General features: G+C 43.6%; 1 protein-coding gene across 9 annotated transcripts in view; it reads right to left on the reverse strand.

The window, feature by feature from the left end:
* Positions 1-4,084, reverse strand: part of RASSF8 (Ras association domain family member 8) — a 130,545-nt gene extending 126,461 nt beyond the window's left edge. For 5 of the 9 annotated variants that reach the window (XM_075004482.1, XM_075004492.1, XM_075004464.1 and 2 more), the window contains exon 1: positions 3,033-4,080. The gene's annotated coding sequence lies outside the window, so the exon portion shown is untranslated. Of the gene's footprint in view, positions 1-3,032 lie in introns of all 9 variants that reach the window. The other 4 variants (XM_075004449.1, XM_075004441.1, XM_075004507.1 and 1 more) reach the window with 4 other exon arrangements.
* Positions 4,085-17,154: the final 13,070 nt, after the last annotated feature.

Genomic DNA, 17,154 nt, shown 5'->3' on the forward strand with positions numbered 1-17,154 from the left:
TGAAAAGGAACCCCATCTGGGCAAGCCGCGGCAATATTGAAGTACCGCAGCCACCCACGTGCTAATGAGGCATTGAGTATGTATTTTAGCGCTTCATTAGTAAACTTCGACATGGCCATTTGCATGGCCATTTCAAAGATTTGGGCTAGTGTAGACACAACCTTAGTGTCAAAAATGAGAAAGTGTCAATTTCCATTCACCAATTGGAAACTAGTTCTGAGTCGGTTTTGGGCAAAATTTTCAGTTGAGGCTACTCAAAGTTAGACGTCTGAAAGAAAAAGTTAGGCCACTTTCATAACATTAAAACTAACTGTCCAGGTAGACATTTCATCATTCCAATAGCTAAACGTAACAGCATATTCAAGTCTAAAGGTGTTCCATCCATACAATACCATGGCCTCATACGACAAAATCTTACTCCTGTGACTATTTCTCTCAATACCAGATCATCAGAATCTATGTAATGATGGATCCTGAACTTTGCAGAAAAGCAAACTTGTGAGATTACAGCCTGCACTTCTCAGTGCACCATAAAAGCTCCGAAAGCAGAATACAAAGAACCCCAAATATATCAAATTTAAGAAAACTTAAGATTTTCAAGCCAATCTCATCATTTTGGGGGCAGGACTCAATTTTTAAATGCTCATGGTTAACCATACTGTTTGTAGACATTACAAAGACAAATAAGAACAGAAATTGCACACATCAGAGCTGTTGGCCACACTCCAGTTCCTAGAGGACACTTCTCCAGATTGCAATTTGCAGGAAGAAGATCTATTAGTTTAGTGTTTGCAAAGAAGCTAAGAAATAAGAATTCCTTCAGATCAGCCTTTAAACACACACACACACACACACACACACACACAGGGTTTGTCTACACTAGCACCTGCCTTCGAAGGAAGGATGGTAATTAGGGTGTTGGGAGTTTACTAAGGAAGAGCTGCCATGCATAGGCAGCACTTCATTAAGCAAATTCCCCCCCGCGGCAACTCCAAAGTACCAGCACGCATCTAGCCGCAGTGCACCCTCATCTAGCCATGGCGCACCAAAATTTTGAGGAGAAAGGGGACTTTGAAGCTGCCCCAGCACTTCGAAGTACCAGTGGGTGAGCCACAGCTAGACATGTGCCGGTACTTTGAAGTTTAAAACTTCGGTGTTGCCACGGTGGGGGGGAGGACTTGGCTTAATAAAGTGTTGCCTGTGCATGGCAGCACTTTATTAGTAAACTCTCAACACCCTAATTACCATCCTTCCTTCGAAGGAAGGTGGTAGTACAGACACAGCCATAGAGTATTACGAGGAAGCATGCACTGATATGTCAGTCATACCTGCTCCATGGACAAAAAGAACTTCTGTTGGCTTGAGACACTTGGAGACAGTAAATTCCACATCAGCTCATATATATTATTTTCAAGCCATAAACTAAACTGCATGCCTCAGACATTTTTCTACTTTGCAGCTTTACTTTAAGAAAACCAATACAGTGCATAAATACAAATGGTTCCTTAACTAGCATTTTAAGGTGCTTTTGCTTTTAAGCAAATATATTAATAAATTTGCACATAACTAGCAGTCCTGTGTCACCTTAAAGACTAACAAATGTATTAGGTCATGAGCTTTCCTGGGTAAGGCCCACTACTTCAGATTACTTTCAACCAATGACCCCAGAGTAATGTAGAGACATGAATGGAAAGCTCAACACCATCTCAGGTACAGATGGATGGACCACATGGGTACTATATAAAAGCCCCCATTACCACTGAAGGCAGAGGTACAAACAGCACCACTGCTCTTTCAGATTATTGGGGACACCACCAATGGATGAATGGAGCCCAAAAATAGTTTAAGAGAGATTAACAAATTTGTTGCAAACAGCATTTGCTATGTTCCCAATGTCTTTTATGACCCCATTCAGAGTTTTTCTGGTCTCCAGCATACTTTGTATAGCCGGAGGACGATCTCTTTATCGGCTGACTAGTTAAATAAACAGGGTCAGCTTCAAAAGGGATTTTTTTTCGTTTTGAGCAAAGGATGGGAGAAGGGAAGAAGTGGATGTACAGGTTCTTGTGTAGCTGAAGAAACTACATTACACAAAATTGTTTTGCCATTCAACAGTAGGTACTTAAGAACAACTCCGCAAATGAGATAATCGTTTCTGTTCCATGGTGGGGGAGGAAACTGTTGTGCTGTCTTTCATTAACTACATTGCTTTTTTATGGCTAAGTAGTTTCTTAAAATTCAAGTCCTACCTGTTTTGTTTTTTTTTAAATTTTTTTTTTTTTTTTTTTACTGCTAAACAAAATTTAATTGCTGAAAATACTGACCCACTCTCCTACCCGTTCCCTGACAAAACGAGAAGGCCAGCAACAGATCAATGTGTAATGACATTTTCTGAAAATACACACTGTGGGTTAATGCAACATAACGATTAAAAATTACTGGTTCAATTTTAGACAAAGTAGTAAGCACTTTATTTATTAATTCTCCACATTTTTCTAAAGTAATACAAATCAGACCACCACGTTAGCAGTCTGTGCATTAGTCATAAAATACAATCAACTTAAAAGAAATCTTTAACTATCTTCATAGAAATCAAAAGGCAGTTGATTTAATTTCTCTCAACAGTCCAGACCATATTTTATTTTAACCAAAAGGTGTTACTACAGATGGTGCAGAACACAGTAAAGCACAAACCACCCTTCATAACCCATAAAAGAGCATGCTTTGTCATAGATGTGATCAGTTTCTGGTGATTTTTTTTTAAAATGTTGTTAAGCTTTTAGATCTCTGCAAGGTTCTAAACACAAAAGGTGACGTGTTATTGTACAGAGCACACCAAAACATGTACCCCTCTATCTCCTTCATATTTACAACACTGATCAAATCCAACGATAATATTGACCTGCTATGCAACGTATGGCTCTATTGGTCCCATTAAAAGGGCATTTGATTGCAAAGCTAAACGAGTTACTTATACAACAGTAGAGGACTTTAAAAATGTATTCAATATCAAGGAAAAAAAAATCACATACCAATATCCACAGACCTTTATAACAATCTTCACTGCTGCATAAGCCAAGCACCAAAATCCATCTTCTTCTCATCCCCTAAAGTTCCAAGCCTTGTTACTGTGCATGATTCATTCAAGCTTTCCCCACACTCTTCCTACCAATCTGAGCTACTTCCTGCAGGCAAAAGAGATTTACTTATAATCTTTTTTTCCCCCCAGGGGGAGGGAGGAGGAGGCAGGGCAGGGAAAAGGAATAAGACAGATTAAATAAACAAATCTTCACTGTCTCACTGGAAAAAAACAAAACAAAACAGAAACAAAAACAGTTCACCTTGTGGAAAAGAAAAAAAAATCCTAATTTCCATTCAAGGAAAGAAAGAAAAAAAAATTAAAGCAGCCAGAGGTTCCTTCGCTCAGCAAAAGTGGCCTCTAACCTCTCTTCTCCAGGACACAGAAAAATCTCTTACTTTTAAAAGACTTGTATGCGGTTGCTATATGCCAGGAGGCAGGGAAAGGAGGAGGAATAGGAGAGGAGAGGAAACTTACGAGGGAAGAAGAAAACCTGGTAAGAGGAAAGTCCAGGTGGGAGGAAAATGCAACGGGGAACAAAATCCTGAAGCGGAAGATAGTGCTGCACAGAGGAGGGGAAAGTTGGGGATCACCAGGCAGAGAGGTGGGGACGAAAAATGCGAAGGGGGAAGGAGAGCGGGACCCCAAGAGGAAGCCGGGGAGAGCGAGTAAATGGAAAAGGAAAGAGGAGCAAAGGCGAAGGGGACTGGCCAGAGGCAGGAGAGCGGAAGGCAACAGCGACCGGAGGCGGCCGGGAGAGGAAAGTGGCCCAAGAGGCGGTTGCTGGAGGGGGAAGTGAAGCGAGCCGAGCCCGGGCGGGCCGGGCAACCGGGAGCAGCAGCCGAGCCGCGGCACGCCCGCCCGGAGCGCTCCCAAGTTAGCGCTCACAGCTCGGCCCCGGCAGAGCCCCGAGGCGGGAACCCGCGGGCGGCGCTTCCCACCTCCCCGCTGCGCCTCAGCCGCCGGCGGACCTGGGGTGGGGGGAGCCTGAGCGCCGCCGGCAGGGGGCTGAGCGCGGGGCGGCTGGGCCGGGTCGCCCAGCCCCGCCCCTTTGTGTTTGTGGGCGGGGGGGGGGGGGAGGAGGAGGGAGGCAGGGAGCCCCGCGCGCTCCGCTTACTGCGGCGGCGGCTGCTGCCCGCACTGCTCCCAGCCGGCCGGCCGAGCCCGTGTAACGGAGCCAAGCCGCCAGCGCGGCATTGTGGGAGCTCTTAAAGCAGCCGCCGCCGGGCCCCGGGCTGCCCTCCGAGCGCCGCGCGCGCGCGCGCGAGAGAGTGTCCGTCCGTCCGTCCGTCCGTCCGTCCGTCATGACCGGCTGTCAGACCCTGCCCGAGGAGCGCCCTGCAGGGAGACCCTCCCGCGCCCCTGCCACCACGCGGGGCTGTCCTCTCTTCCCTCCCGAGCCCGCCGCCTGCTCAGCCGCGGCAGAAGGGGGCGAGCGCCCGACGGAGAGGAGTGGGGCAGGAAGAGCCCCGGCGGGAGAGGCGCCCGCTGCAGGCTCTTCGGTGTGCCTGGGCGGCTAGGGCTTGTCTTCCAGTCGCCCTCCTTGGGAATAGCCCTTGCCCCAAAGGCCGCGAATTTTAGATCAAGAGCCTGGCTTCGATGGCTGGAGCCCTCCTAAAGTTCAGGGAGGTCCAGTCCCAGGCTTCAGTTCATGCCCATGCAAAAGGAAGGGGCCAGGACTGATGCGGGGGTTGATTGTTGGTGGTCCTTGGGATGTAAGATAGTCTTCCACTACAGATGGGGTAATATCCCATGGGGGCAGGGAAGAAGGGGCACCTTAGACTAAATTGGAAAATGACACTTTTTTGTGTGTCTGCAGTAATGTCAACAAATAGAAAATCAAAATCTCTGTTAGACATTTATGGGGTTCAAAAGCCAAAAGAGTTGCAGGTTTTCGTGGTTGCTGGGGGTTTGAAAATGGAAAACAAAACCTGAACATTTTGAAGAATTTTTTTTTAAAAAAGTGTTTCAAAAATAAACAAAAAGAGCATTTTGTGCAAAAAAGGTTTAATGGCAGTTTTTCACCAGCTTTAGTGTTTGTATGTTCATGTACACCCCCAAGACCAACTCATTCTAGGCAGAAGAAACATTTCTAAAAAGATTTGAACCTCTCAGTCTGGCACCCTTGGGAGCTGACCAGTGCCAAATGAGAGAATTTGCTGGACCGCAGGAGGTATATATTGTCTAGCAGCATTACCAACACTTCCTCTGCTTACTGGGCTCTTAGAAGACATTTAGGGGTAAATTACAGCTAAATAACAGCACAGAACACTGAGAGCCAGGGCTGGTGGCTGTAAACAAACTTTATGGGATCTTGGAAAAATTGGCCACACCCATAATAAGTGAGCATCCAGCTCGCTAAAATCATGCTGGACCACAGATAATGCCAGATCAGAGAATGTTGGACTAGAGAAGTTTAACCTGTACTATAGAACAAAAAGCTTAATCCAAGAACGGATTGCAGAACATCAAAATTATAACCCATCTAGATGCTAATATAAAATGTAGTGCTCCAAAAGAGGTCTAGAGATAAAACCATAAAAGAAATTGAAGCACCCAGTAACTGAAGATGAGAGAATTTGATTCCTTAGCACAAAAACCTGGACTTAGTTGGCAGAGCCTGTTCCCCAGATTGCCTGTCTATAACTACCTAACAGGATTAGTCTTCTGGCTCATAGATGTTGGGTGAATTTCTCAAGCCCCTTCAAAGCAGAATTCAGTTCTGACCATGTTCCCAGCTGGGTTTTTGTTCTAAATATTTCTGCAAATTCAGGTTTGTTCATATATATTTTTTTTTTTTAGTTTTTTTTATTTTACAGGAAGCAAGCCCTGGCCTAGTATCTGACATGCATTTCATCACAAAAATGAAATTTGCTTTGGGTAGTGATTGAATGAGTTTACAAAGATTAGGTTATCCAATTAGGGAGAAGAACCAATGCTATGTGATATAGATGACTAGTCACACACCTTCCTCACAAGTAATTGCACATATAGACTGTCCCAACGGAATTCTTGCAGGAAAAGAAATACTGTCAGCAAAGATATTGCAATCAGTTCACTGGATGAAATTTGTTTGCACAAAGCATTTCTACAACTCTGAAGAGTGAATAAATTAATTAATATAACCCACAGTTTGATTGCTGACAACTCAAAAACAGGGGAAAAATGCTTAAATTTTGCCAAAAAAACTTTTCTTGCAAGTTACTTAGCCAGCTATTCTTCTAAAGATTGCCAAAGTAAAGCATTCAGAATACCACTCCTCCCTTCCTTCCTACAGCACGCAGGCAGAACAGGAGCTGGCTGAAGATAGAAGACCATTTCTCAGAATCCAGGGATTACAGGATTTCATATATGAAAAGGAAAGATGTTTTGGGAAAACAGTTGTTAGATGAAGAAATCGTCTTTAAAATTTCATTACTTAACAAAAAGTCAGATGATGAGTCATTACATTTCTATTGTTTACCACTCCAAAAGGTCAACAGAACTGGAGCCTGGAACATTTTAAACAATTAGATTTCATATTCAAAAGTAGTTTTCTGTCTTTTTTCACAGTTAAATAATGCCCTTCTTGGATTTATAATTCTACTTCTTTAGGAAGAAGTTTACTTTAAAAAAAAACCTGTAACATAAGAAAGTCATGTCTACACTTGAGAAATTTCAAACTATTTTGATACAGATACTCAGGATATATGTAATATATACAATGTTTATCATCAATATTGACTTTTGTTTCATCTGCTTATTTTAGGAGAGTTGTTTGCTAGTAGAAAGACAGTGTAAATATTTTGACTATATTCTTACTCTTCTACCATCTCCCTCCTATAATTTAATTGTAGAGGGGGAGGAAAGTAGTGTAAATTCCTGCTAAATCAAAATGGTATGCACGGAATTTTCAGAATAATGTATGCATAGTCTGATAAGCCAATAATGTTCAGTTGAGGAATCTAATCTGTTTTTCAGCAATTATTTTTCAGAGTAGAAAGGGAAATGTTTTGGAAGATGTGATGGCTCAGTACAATATATGCAGTTCAAATTAATCTGTTGAATTTGCCTTCAATCCATCTTTCCCTGTATTTTTGGATTGGAAGAATGCAGACATTGATTCAGCAAAGCACTTATGTACATGTGCTTCTTTAAGCATATACTTAAGTCTGTCTGAAGTCAATGGACCAGAAGAACATGCACAAAATTTATTCATGCTTAAGTGCTTTGCTGAATTACGATCCAAATTCAGTATACTTTTTGGAGGGAAAATGTTTGTTCTTTCTATGGATGGCAAAAAGGGAGTGATGTCTGAAAAAAACAGTTTCTTGCTTATTTTTGAGAACAAAAGATGAATTTCTTTGACAAAAGCTAGGGGACATTTAGCTCTGAAATGACTAAGACTTTTTTTCCTTTCAGTAGGGATATATATTCAATGAAAACAGAAGGAAAATCAAGGACACTAAATACACCAACAACTGCAACTTAAAAATTGACAAAAATGTATAGCTTAATCAAATTATGCTCTTATCAGATATGGACAATTTTTATTAGGATAGATAGATAGACAGATAGATAGACAGATAGATAAAAAGTAGTACAGACAATGTATGCTTGTTTATTCCATGGATTGTGGTATGTCTCCCAATCATGGAAATAACCAAGCATGTATATATGCAATGGGATTTGGAGTTAGCACTTAACAGGACTCTCCATATGCATAAAGTTACACAGATACAGAGTTATTTTAGAATCTGTCTGTCAGTCTGTTGGTGCTATGTTTGTTCAATAACTCTTTTTAAATGGTGAGAAACATGAACACAAAATTTGTGTTCAGTTTCCTCTTACCCTACCTTAAACCAAGGTTGGGGGTTGGTTGTGCCAGGAAAGTGGGAAATGCCTCAAATCCCAGGATTTTCCAGGACATGGAGAGAGAGAGGGAAGGAGGAGGCAGGCAAAAAGGAGGTGCACACAGGAGGGGCATGATACTTAGAGTGGCTGCTGGGGGCAATTGTACCACTGAAAGAGAGGCCAGCAGGCCTGGGGCCCCACCACACTGCGTGCCACAAAAACCAGGTAAGTAGCTCCCCTGCCTAAACCCAGAGCCTGCTCCCCTCTCAAGTGGAGAGCCTACAGGTTGCAGAGGGGGCTGCTGTAGTGGGGGCAGCCTCTGGAGCCTGGCCTTCCCTGGACAACATGCAGGCTGCGAAGGAGTAGTTGGGGGGACAGCTGGAAAGGGGGCAGCCCCGTGCAGTCTGGCACCACCTAGACAGTCTGCAGACCACAGGGGTCAGTTGGATGGGGAGACCCCCTGGAGCCTTCCCTGCCCCGCCGCCCAGACAGCCTGCAGGCTGGAGCAGCAGGAGGAATCTGCTGGAGGCTCAGGGCAGCTCCAAGAACCCTCTCTACACACACACAGCTGAATGGTGGACGCTAGGGGCAGCCCCCAGAGCCTTGATCCCACTTCAACAGCCTACAAGCCATGGAGGAGAGGATGTGCAGGAAGAAGGGACAGCCCCCAGATCCAGTTTCCCCCCAGTGTCCTGTGAGCCTCAGGGTGCACTGGAGGTGGGGAGACAGCTCCCAGAGCCTGGCCAGCCCCTGGAACATCCCTCCAAACAGGCTGCAGCATGGAGAGGGCCACGGAAGGCTGGAGATATCTCCCAAAGCATCCCCTTCTGTACCAGTGCAGGGCTGAAGGAGGCAGCCATTGGAGGCTGGGGTAAGCCCACAAAATGCTGCCCTGCCCCCAACAGGCTGCAGGATGGGGCAGCCACTGCCCCAAGCAAACACCCTCTGGAGAACCTGCAGGCCTGGGGGGTAGCAGCAGGCTGGTGGCTGCCCCCAAAGTATTGCTCCCAAGCAAGTTGCAGGCGGGGGGGGGGGGGGGGGGCAGCTGGTGGCCAGAACCAGCCTGCAGACCCCCTGTCCCCACCCAACAAGCATGCATTGCCCGCTGTATCCCTCCCTCCCACCCAGGAGGTGTTGCTGGCTGGGGAGTGCTGCCCTGGCCCTCTGGGAAGAGTTGCCTAAACAGCAGCATTACCCTCTCCACCACAGGTGGCCCCAGTAAAGTCCCCCCACTTCCCAGTCCTCTGTCCTGAGACCCCCCCGCCCTAAATTCTGCACCCCCCACTCTGACTTCTGCACCCCAGACCCTTCCTTGAGGCCCCCCAACCTGCTGCCCCAAGCCCCCCACCCTCTTCTACTCCTCACCCTTGAACCCTCACTCCAGCCTTCATTTTACTTCATTTTTGGAAAATACTATTGTTGGGAAAAAGCATGTGGATTTTTCATTTATTTTCAAAAAATTACTTCAGTTATGGTGCCAAGCAATGCCAAGGACATCTGCTAGTAGAACTGTGGAAGTGGAGGACTAGATGGGACCTTGATAGGTCATCTAGTTCACTTCCCTACACTGAGACAGGGCTAAGTATTATCTAGACCATTTCAGAAAGATGTTTGTCTAACCTGTTCTTTAAAAATCTCCAACGATAAAGATTCCACCATGTCCCTTGCTAATTTATTCCAATGTTTAAGCACCTTAACATGAAGTCTTTCCTGATGTCTAACCTAAATCTAAGCTAAATTATTAAGCACATAATTTCTTTCCTATCTTTAGTGGTTATGGACAACAACTTATCATGCTCCTCATCAGTAAAAATACCTTCTGCGTACTTGAAGAGTAATACCATGTCCTCATGCCTCAAATCTTCTCTTCTTCATGCTAAATACACCCAGTGTTTTCAATCTTTCCTCAGAGGCCATGTTTTTTACACCTTTAATCATTTATGTTGCTCTGCTAAGGACTTTCTCCAACTGGGCCACGTCTTTCCCAAAGTGTGATGCCCAGAACTGGACACAGTTCTCCAGCTGACTCTGGCCATGTGCTTCCTCCATGACCATCCTGGGGAAGAAATGGGACAAGGCTCTTCCAATCCTGCTTTTGCTCCGTCCTGCCCCACCCCTGCTCTGTTGAGGAGGCCCCTGGGAAGGGTGCTCCCTCCTACAAACGGCCATGACTAGAGAATAGCCTGTGAGCTGAGGCCACCTTGCTGCACTTCCCCTGTCACTGATGGTGAGTGTGGAGTAGGGAAGCAGACTCCTGGTGCTGGCACTGGCCCTCTGGCCACAGATCCCCCCACTGGCTGCTGGCTGGACCCTCCCACACTGTGGGGACTGATGGCTCCTCTTGTCCCCACACACACCACCCCAGACACCTGACATTATTCAAGTCATGTATGAAGGTATTGTATAGAATAAAAGCCCACTTGGAATGATCTTTCACCTTTATTGTGAACCGTAGATAATTGCTCTCTGAGTATGACTGTCCTACCAATATTGCACTCACCTTATAACAAAGTCATCTATGCTACATGTCCCTCCTTTATATTTGCCCTTTTTCAGTGTTCTGGGATCTCACTCATCCTTTCCATGAATTTTCTCTAAATTAATCTCTCAGAGATTTCTTCTGCCAATTCCCTAAATATTCTAGGATGTATTGCATCTAGCCCTACAGACTTATAGACATCTAACTTGTTAAAGAGCTCTTAGCTTGTTCTTTTTGCTATTTTAGCCACAGATTTTACCCCATTTACACTGAGGATCACTATGTTAGTGCCATGGTCTAATCACTACTAACCTTTTTGGTGAAAACAGAAATAAAAAAGTCATTTAACATTTTGGCCATTACTGCGTTTTCTGCTCCTGTCTTTCCCTCCCCTTTGAGTAATGTGCCTAGATTGTCTTTGGTCTCCCTCTTGCTTCTAATATATTTGTAAAATATTTTGTTACCCTTTATGTCTTCAGCTAGTTTTATCCCATTTGTTCCTTTCTAATTTTGTTCCTACATGGTTTTGTTGTTGGTTTTTTAATTGTCTTCTGTTGTTTCCACTTTTTGTACAACTCTTTTTTGAGTTTCAGGTTACTGAAGGTCTCATGGTTTAGCCAGAGCGGTCTTTTACCATACTTCCAATCTTTCCTATGAATTGGGATGATTAAGTGTTTTCAACAGTGGGGCCCATATTAGCTGTTAACATGTGAAACAGAGTGGAAAAAATGGCTGCTAATTATCTGACAAAACATGATCCTTACAGGATTATAATTCTCTATAATTCCATGAACTGCTGCTGATTAGTCAACAAAATCACATTCTTTGAAAAATGTGCAGGGTTCATCATTAATTAACTCACCAAATTATCTCCTCTTCACTCTCACTAGAAAAATGTTGGAAGACATTTCTATTCTGACTATATATACTTCATTTACATTCCTATACTGCATTCCAGGGGCTCTAGTTCTTTCATCACAGCAGATAATAGTTCTGATGAGTAGCAACAGTTTCATGGATTATATGTAAGAAAAACTCCTACGACTGATCTCTGCAGATGTAGACCATATAAGAAAGGGCATTTCTTTCAGATACTATTGGAATTAGAGCTAGGTGAATACCCAAAAAACAAACATGAAGTTTTTTTGCTGTAATTTGAATACATTTTATGTACATTGAAATACTCTTTTGTGAATTTGCTTCATCCATGCTTATGCACCCCCTGGGATCACTTTCCAGGAAAAGTTCAGAGGATGTATTTCAACAATATATGTGCCAAGGAGAGGAAACGTAGACTTCTGTGCTTGGGTATTCCTGCTGGAATTGGTGTTTCATATCCTCAAGCCCAGCTGCCTTCCTTTTTGCCACGCTGGCAGCCTAAAGGCATATAGAGAGTTGTCCTAATATGTATCGCAGTCAGGAATTCAACTCGCCTATTAGACACTAGAATGCTGGCATAGCTGGTTATACACCAGATAGGAAGAATGGGCTTTTGAAAATGGGGGCGTCCTTTCGGAAGCTCCCTGTCTCCATGGGTGGCGTGCGATTCAAAAAACTGCACTTTCGAATCGCCGTGGCTGCCATTATGCTAATGAGGCACTGCAAATTCATGGCAATGCCTCATTAGCATCTTTGAAACCCGCCCATTAACATGCCCCTTCTGAAAGGAAGGGGCTCATGTAGACACAGGGTATAGCTACATCTACAATAGAGAGTTTTGTCAACAAAACCCTGGTTTTGTCGACAAAACTTGTGGAGCATCCACACTAAAAATGTATTCTGTCAACAGAACTTGGCACTTTTGTCAACAGCCTTCTGCTTCTCCCAGCATGAGGCATAATGCCTTTCTTGACAGACTGTCTACAAAAAGCTGTGTGGATGCTCCGGCGTGGAGTGGGGGTGGAGGGACTCTGTTGAGAGACAGTGCTTCTGGGTCAATGGGCAGCCCTATCCACTATGCTTCTGGTTGGCTGTTCTGTCAAGAGAGTGGTCAGGCAGTCCAGCTGCTTTGCATCAACAGAGCAAATCAACAGTACCTTCTGTTGACAGATCACTGTAGTGTAGAGGTAGCCCATAAGTTCTGGTTCTACTAGAGTAACAGACATGGCAAGGGCATTCCAGAGATGGGAAGGGATAGAAGCAGATGAGGCAGAATGTGCTGCTGTCCTGTAGCCTGGCCCTATCTGTTCTGAGGCTGCCCTAACTTGTTCAGCCAAACTTTTTTTCCTACTATCCTTCACCACGTGGGCTCCTCCTTTCTCAGATGAATTAAGGGGAGATCTGGCACATGCAAAGATATAGCTGGGTATATTTTTATGGCACAGGACACAGAAGAGTTCCTAAAACACCTTGGCAGAGTTCTGGCAAACAGATGAGTAAATCATTCAGAAAACATCCAGTAATGTATCTTTCAGACAAGGGCCATGTACATATACAGATACACACAAACAGTACAAACATGAGCAGGAAGAAATTTAATGGAAACTCTTTACCCAATCATTTTATCTTATATTAGCCCATTTTTTCTGTGAAGGGTGGCAATGCAGGCCCAAAATTGAAAGGCATGCAATTGTCTAAAATTTTTTAATCTCCTGCCCTCCTGGATCTAATCTCTAACATTTCTGTTATTTCTGCCCTTCACAATATCTCCTGCTGAGAAGTTCAAAGCCCCAGCGGCTTTTTCAGACTTTTGTCATAAGTATGTTAGCTCAACCCTATCAGAGAATGGAAACCCCATGTGACCAATTACAAGTAATCAACATAGATTTTTGAATATCAAATACTTAGAGTTCATGAACACTTCAAAGAGTAAAAATACCCACAAAAATGTCTTGAGTAAATTCAAATAGACCCTGATTCAACAAATTAAATTTAACCAAGTGCATAGGCACATTGGCCCAGGTCCTCAGACATATTGAGGCTCCTAATTTCTATTGAAATCAGTGGAAGTTAGGAGACTCAACACCTCTGAAGGCTGGACCCAGAGAGATTACTTATGTGATCAGAGTTATGCGTGTTTTTAAGTACCTTGGTGAACTGGGGCTGTAAGGAATAAATCTGAGCAAGTCGTACCTGCTTGCGGATACCCTACAAGCATTAAAACAGACTAATTGTTTGAGTAGTTTATTTGCTGCTGATGAGTCAGTCAGTTTTAATAGGGCCATTTTGGGCGTTATTTTAAATTGTAGATCCTGTCTAAAACACTAGGGAAATATGTTAGCATTAAATTACAGTTCTTAAGTGCATTCTTTAAGCTCTTTCTTCTTCGTTTTATTCCCTCTAATTAGTATTTAGTTTGGAGCCTAGCGAGCAATAATTCCTTATTGTTGCTCCTCCACATTTTCCAAATCTAACTTTGTTAGTTACTGTTGATCATCAGCAATGAGTTGAAGCAAATGTAGAGGAAAATACAATCCCTTCCCCCGGGAACTTACAGTCTAAAACACTGGAATTGCAAGTTGTTAAATGCCCTCCCTGCCATTGGATTTAGTGGGTATCAAATACATTCAGAGACTTGGCAGTATTTAAGACTAGGCCCAGACCAAAACCAAACTGACACACAACACTCTGAACCAAATATGTAGCTGATATGAACTCATTCTTATCACCTGAGGATCTGGCCCTAATTGATTATGACACAGAAACATCACATACTATTGTTATTTTTAATTATTTGTATTAACTGTAGCACCTAAGATGCCCAGTCAAGGGTCAGGACCCCTCTGTGATAAGTACTGTTCAATCACAAAGAGGCAGCCCATGCCCGAAAGAATTAGTAGTATATGGTAGGGATGTTAATGGTTAACTATTTAACTGGTTAACTGGTAAGCTGCACCCTAAACAGATGAGACTTACCAGTTATGGTTAACTGGTGGGTGCTGGAGCAGATGCCCACCCCACATGGGTAGGAGGCTGCTCAAGCCCCAGGGGCGGGGACCCATCACAGGGAGAGGGTGCTCCAGCCCAGCCAGAGCATCCCCTGTCTCCTGCCCAGCTGTGCTGGAGCGGCATCCCAAGCCGCCCTCTTTCTGTTTAAGCACTTAGACAGTTAAACTTAATGTTTAATCAGTTAACTAATTAAATGGGATGTTACATCCCTCTCATGTGGTACAAAAGTGGGGCTTTTTAAGTAGGGGACTAACAGCTCTTCCACAGGTGGTGAACAAGGCCTTATGCAAGTGAGTTTTAAGTTGTGATTTCAAAGAGGAGAAGTCAGGTGAAAGAGAAGGCTTGAAGGAAAGTGGTTAGGTGAAGGAAGGTGAAGAAAGGACAACACTTTAGTTTTCTTAATATAAGAGTGTGAAAAGCATCTAACTTTGACCAGCTATTATTAAAGGACAAAAGGAGACAGCCAAATTAAGCCTTTGTGAAACACCATTGGACTTCTTTGGACTAATGCTAGGATTAAATTTGGACCACGGACTCTAAAGAAGTGTTTAAATTTGTCAAAAGAGTAGCCTTTTTTATCTTATAGACTCCATTTCTGTCAAAGAAGACATTCATGAACCCGGTGCGTAGTCTGCTCAACAAATCACAAGAAAAAAGAATCAGGAGATCTTAGTTCTTTCTCTGCATCATCTTGGATAAGTCACTTAATGCTTCTGTGAATGGAGGTAAAGATATCTCAGAGAGCTCTTTTGAAGATAAATTCAATTATATCAGAACAGCCCTTTAAGATTTGTGGACAGAAGGTTCTATGGATGTATGAAGTATTACTACCCAAGGATTTATTTCCTACTCCCTGGTCATCAAGTAATTAAAACTGAGGAAATACCTATCAATACACTTTTAAAGTTTTCACAGGCCTGCTTAAAACACAACATCAACAGCTGTAAGGTATCCAGTACTGGCAACTCCTAATTTTATTGATGCTCAGCTTTCATTAAAAAAGAAAAACAAAAAAAAACAAGTTTCATAGTCGCAGAGCAAAGTGGGAAAATATTAACTACAGAGGCTCAAAAACCAGAAGGCAAATAAAAGAACCCTCAAAGACTATTTAAAATCTCATAATTTTGGGAGGGATGGGGGAGGTTTGGCAATCTTGGGTACTCTTTAGAAATGGAACTGTAGTTTGTTGAACAAGGGAATAATCTGCCTGTAGATTTTATGTATTCTACATGACCTTGTTTTGCAATAGCTGGTGTCAGTGTAATTTTAAAGCAGTTTGAAAGAGGGAAGATGACATATTGTAGCTCTGATAAAGCATGTATGGTTGTCAAGAAAGAGCAATCAACATCCCTACATTATCTCCACAATCAATTTGCTCTGGAGGAGTGGAGACAGGTTAAAGAATGACAATATAGTAAGGTACTTTAGGACTCAGAAATCATCTTAAAACAGCTAAATTAAATCACTAATTTCTTTCAAATCAAGACAAGGGGCAAAAGGGAGAGGATTCTGAAGGATAGAAACAGCTGAATAGCTGGCACAGGAGTACCTGAAGTGAATTGGCACTGACAGACAAGAAATAACTTTGCAATCTGGCACACTGGAAACTTTCAATTGAAACGAGCGAGGTTTGGTGTAGCAGCGTGCTGTCTTGTTGCTGGGTACTTAGTGCCCTTATCTGCCCTGGCCATCAAGACAAAAAGATCCTCTATATTATACGAAAAAGTTTCAGAGACTATTTATGCTGCTAGATAAATGCTTCTTATGCTTTTCCATACTGAGACCCTTTTTCCATAATAGATCCTCCTCTCATCTATCTGAATCAAGAGGACCCACACCTCCTCTTTAGGAAAATGCTGAGCATGATACCCAGGTTGAGTATCTTGCATCTCTTTGAATACTTACCTTTCCTTTTTCTAAAAATTATCGACATACTTTGAAAGATGAGACTCCCCCATCCCCATTAAACTCACTAATCATCAACATGCAGAGTATATCTCAGTTATTTACCCGTGCTTCTGATTTATTCACTAAGGGCAGGTCTACACAGCACAGTTATTTTGAAATAACAGCTGTTATTTCAAAATAACTAACCTAGCATCTAGATGATGCAATCGCTATTCCAAAATTTATTCGAAATAGCGCCTGTCTTATAAAAAATTGGTAACCCTCATTTCATGGGGAATAGTGCCTATTTCAAAATAAGCCATAAAGCATCCAATGGCTCTATTTCAAAATAGGCTCTATGTGTTTACAGCTGCATCTACATTAGCCTGATACTTCGAAGTAGCAGGCACAACTCTGAAGTAGCACGTATTGCATCTGCACATGCCACACACTACTTCCAAGCTGAAATTGACGGCAGGCGCAGAGATGTCAAAATCACTATCCCAGTGAGAAAACGGGAATAGTGTGCTATTTGGACATCTAAGCTGCGTCTACACGTGCACGCTACTTCGAAGTAGCGGCACCAACTTCGAAATAGCGCCCGTCGCGTCTACACGCGTCGGGCGCTATTTCGAAGTTAACTTCGACGTTAGGCGGCGAGACGTCGAAGTCGCTAACCTCATGAGGAGATAGGAATAGCGCCCTACTTCGACGTTCAACGTCGAAGTAGGGACCGTGTAGACGATCCGCGTCCCGCAACGTCGAAATTGCTGGGTCCTCCATGGTGGCCATCAGCTGGGGGGTTGAGAGATGCTCTCTCTCCAGCCCCTGCGGGGCTCTATGGTCACCGTGGGCAGCAGCCCTTAGCCCAGGGCTTCTGGCTGCTTCTGCGGCAGCTGGGGATCTGTGCTGCAGGCACAGGGTCTGCAACCAGTTGTCAGCTCTGTGTATCTTGTGTTGTTTAGTGCAACTGTGTCTGGGAGGGGCC

The sequence above is a fragment of the Carettochelys insculpta genome, chromosome 1 (assembly GCF_033958435.1).
Source record: "Carettochelys insculpta isolate YL-2023 chromosome 1, ASM3395843v1, whole genome shotgun sequence".
Classification (NCBI taxonomy): domain Eukaryota; kingdom Metazoa; phylum Chordata; order Testudines; family Carettochelyidae; genus Carettochelys; species Carettochelys insculpta.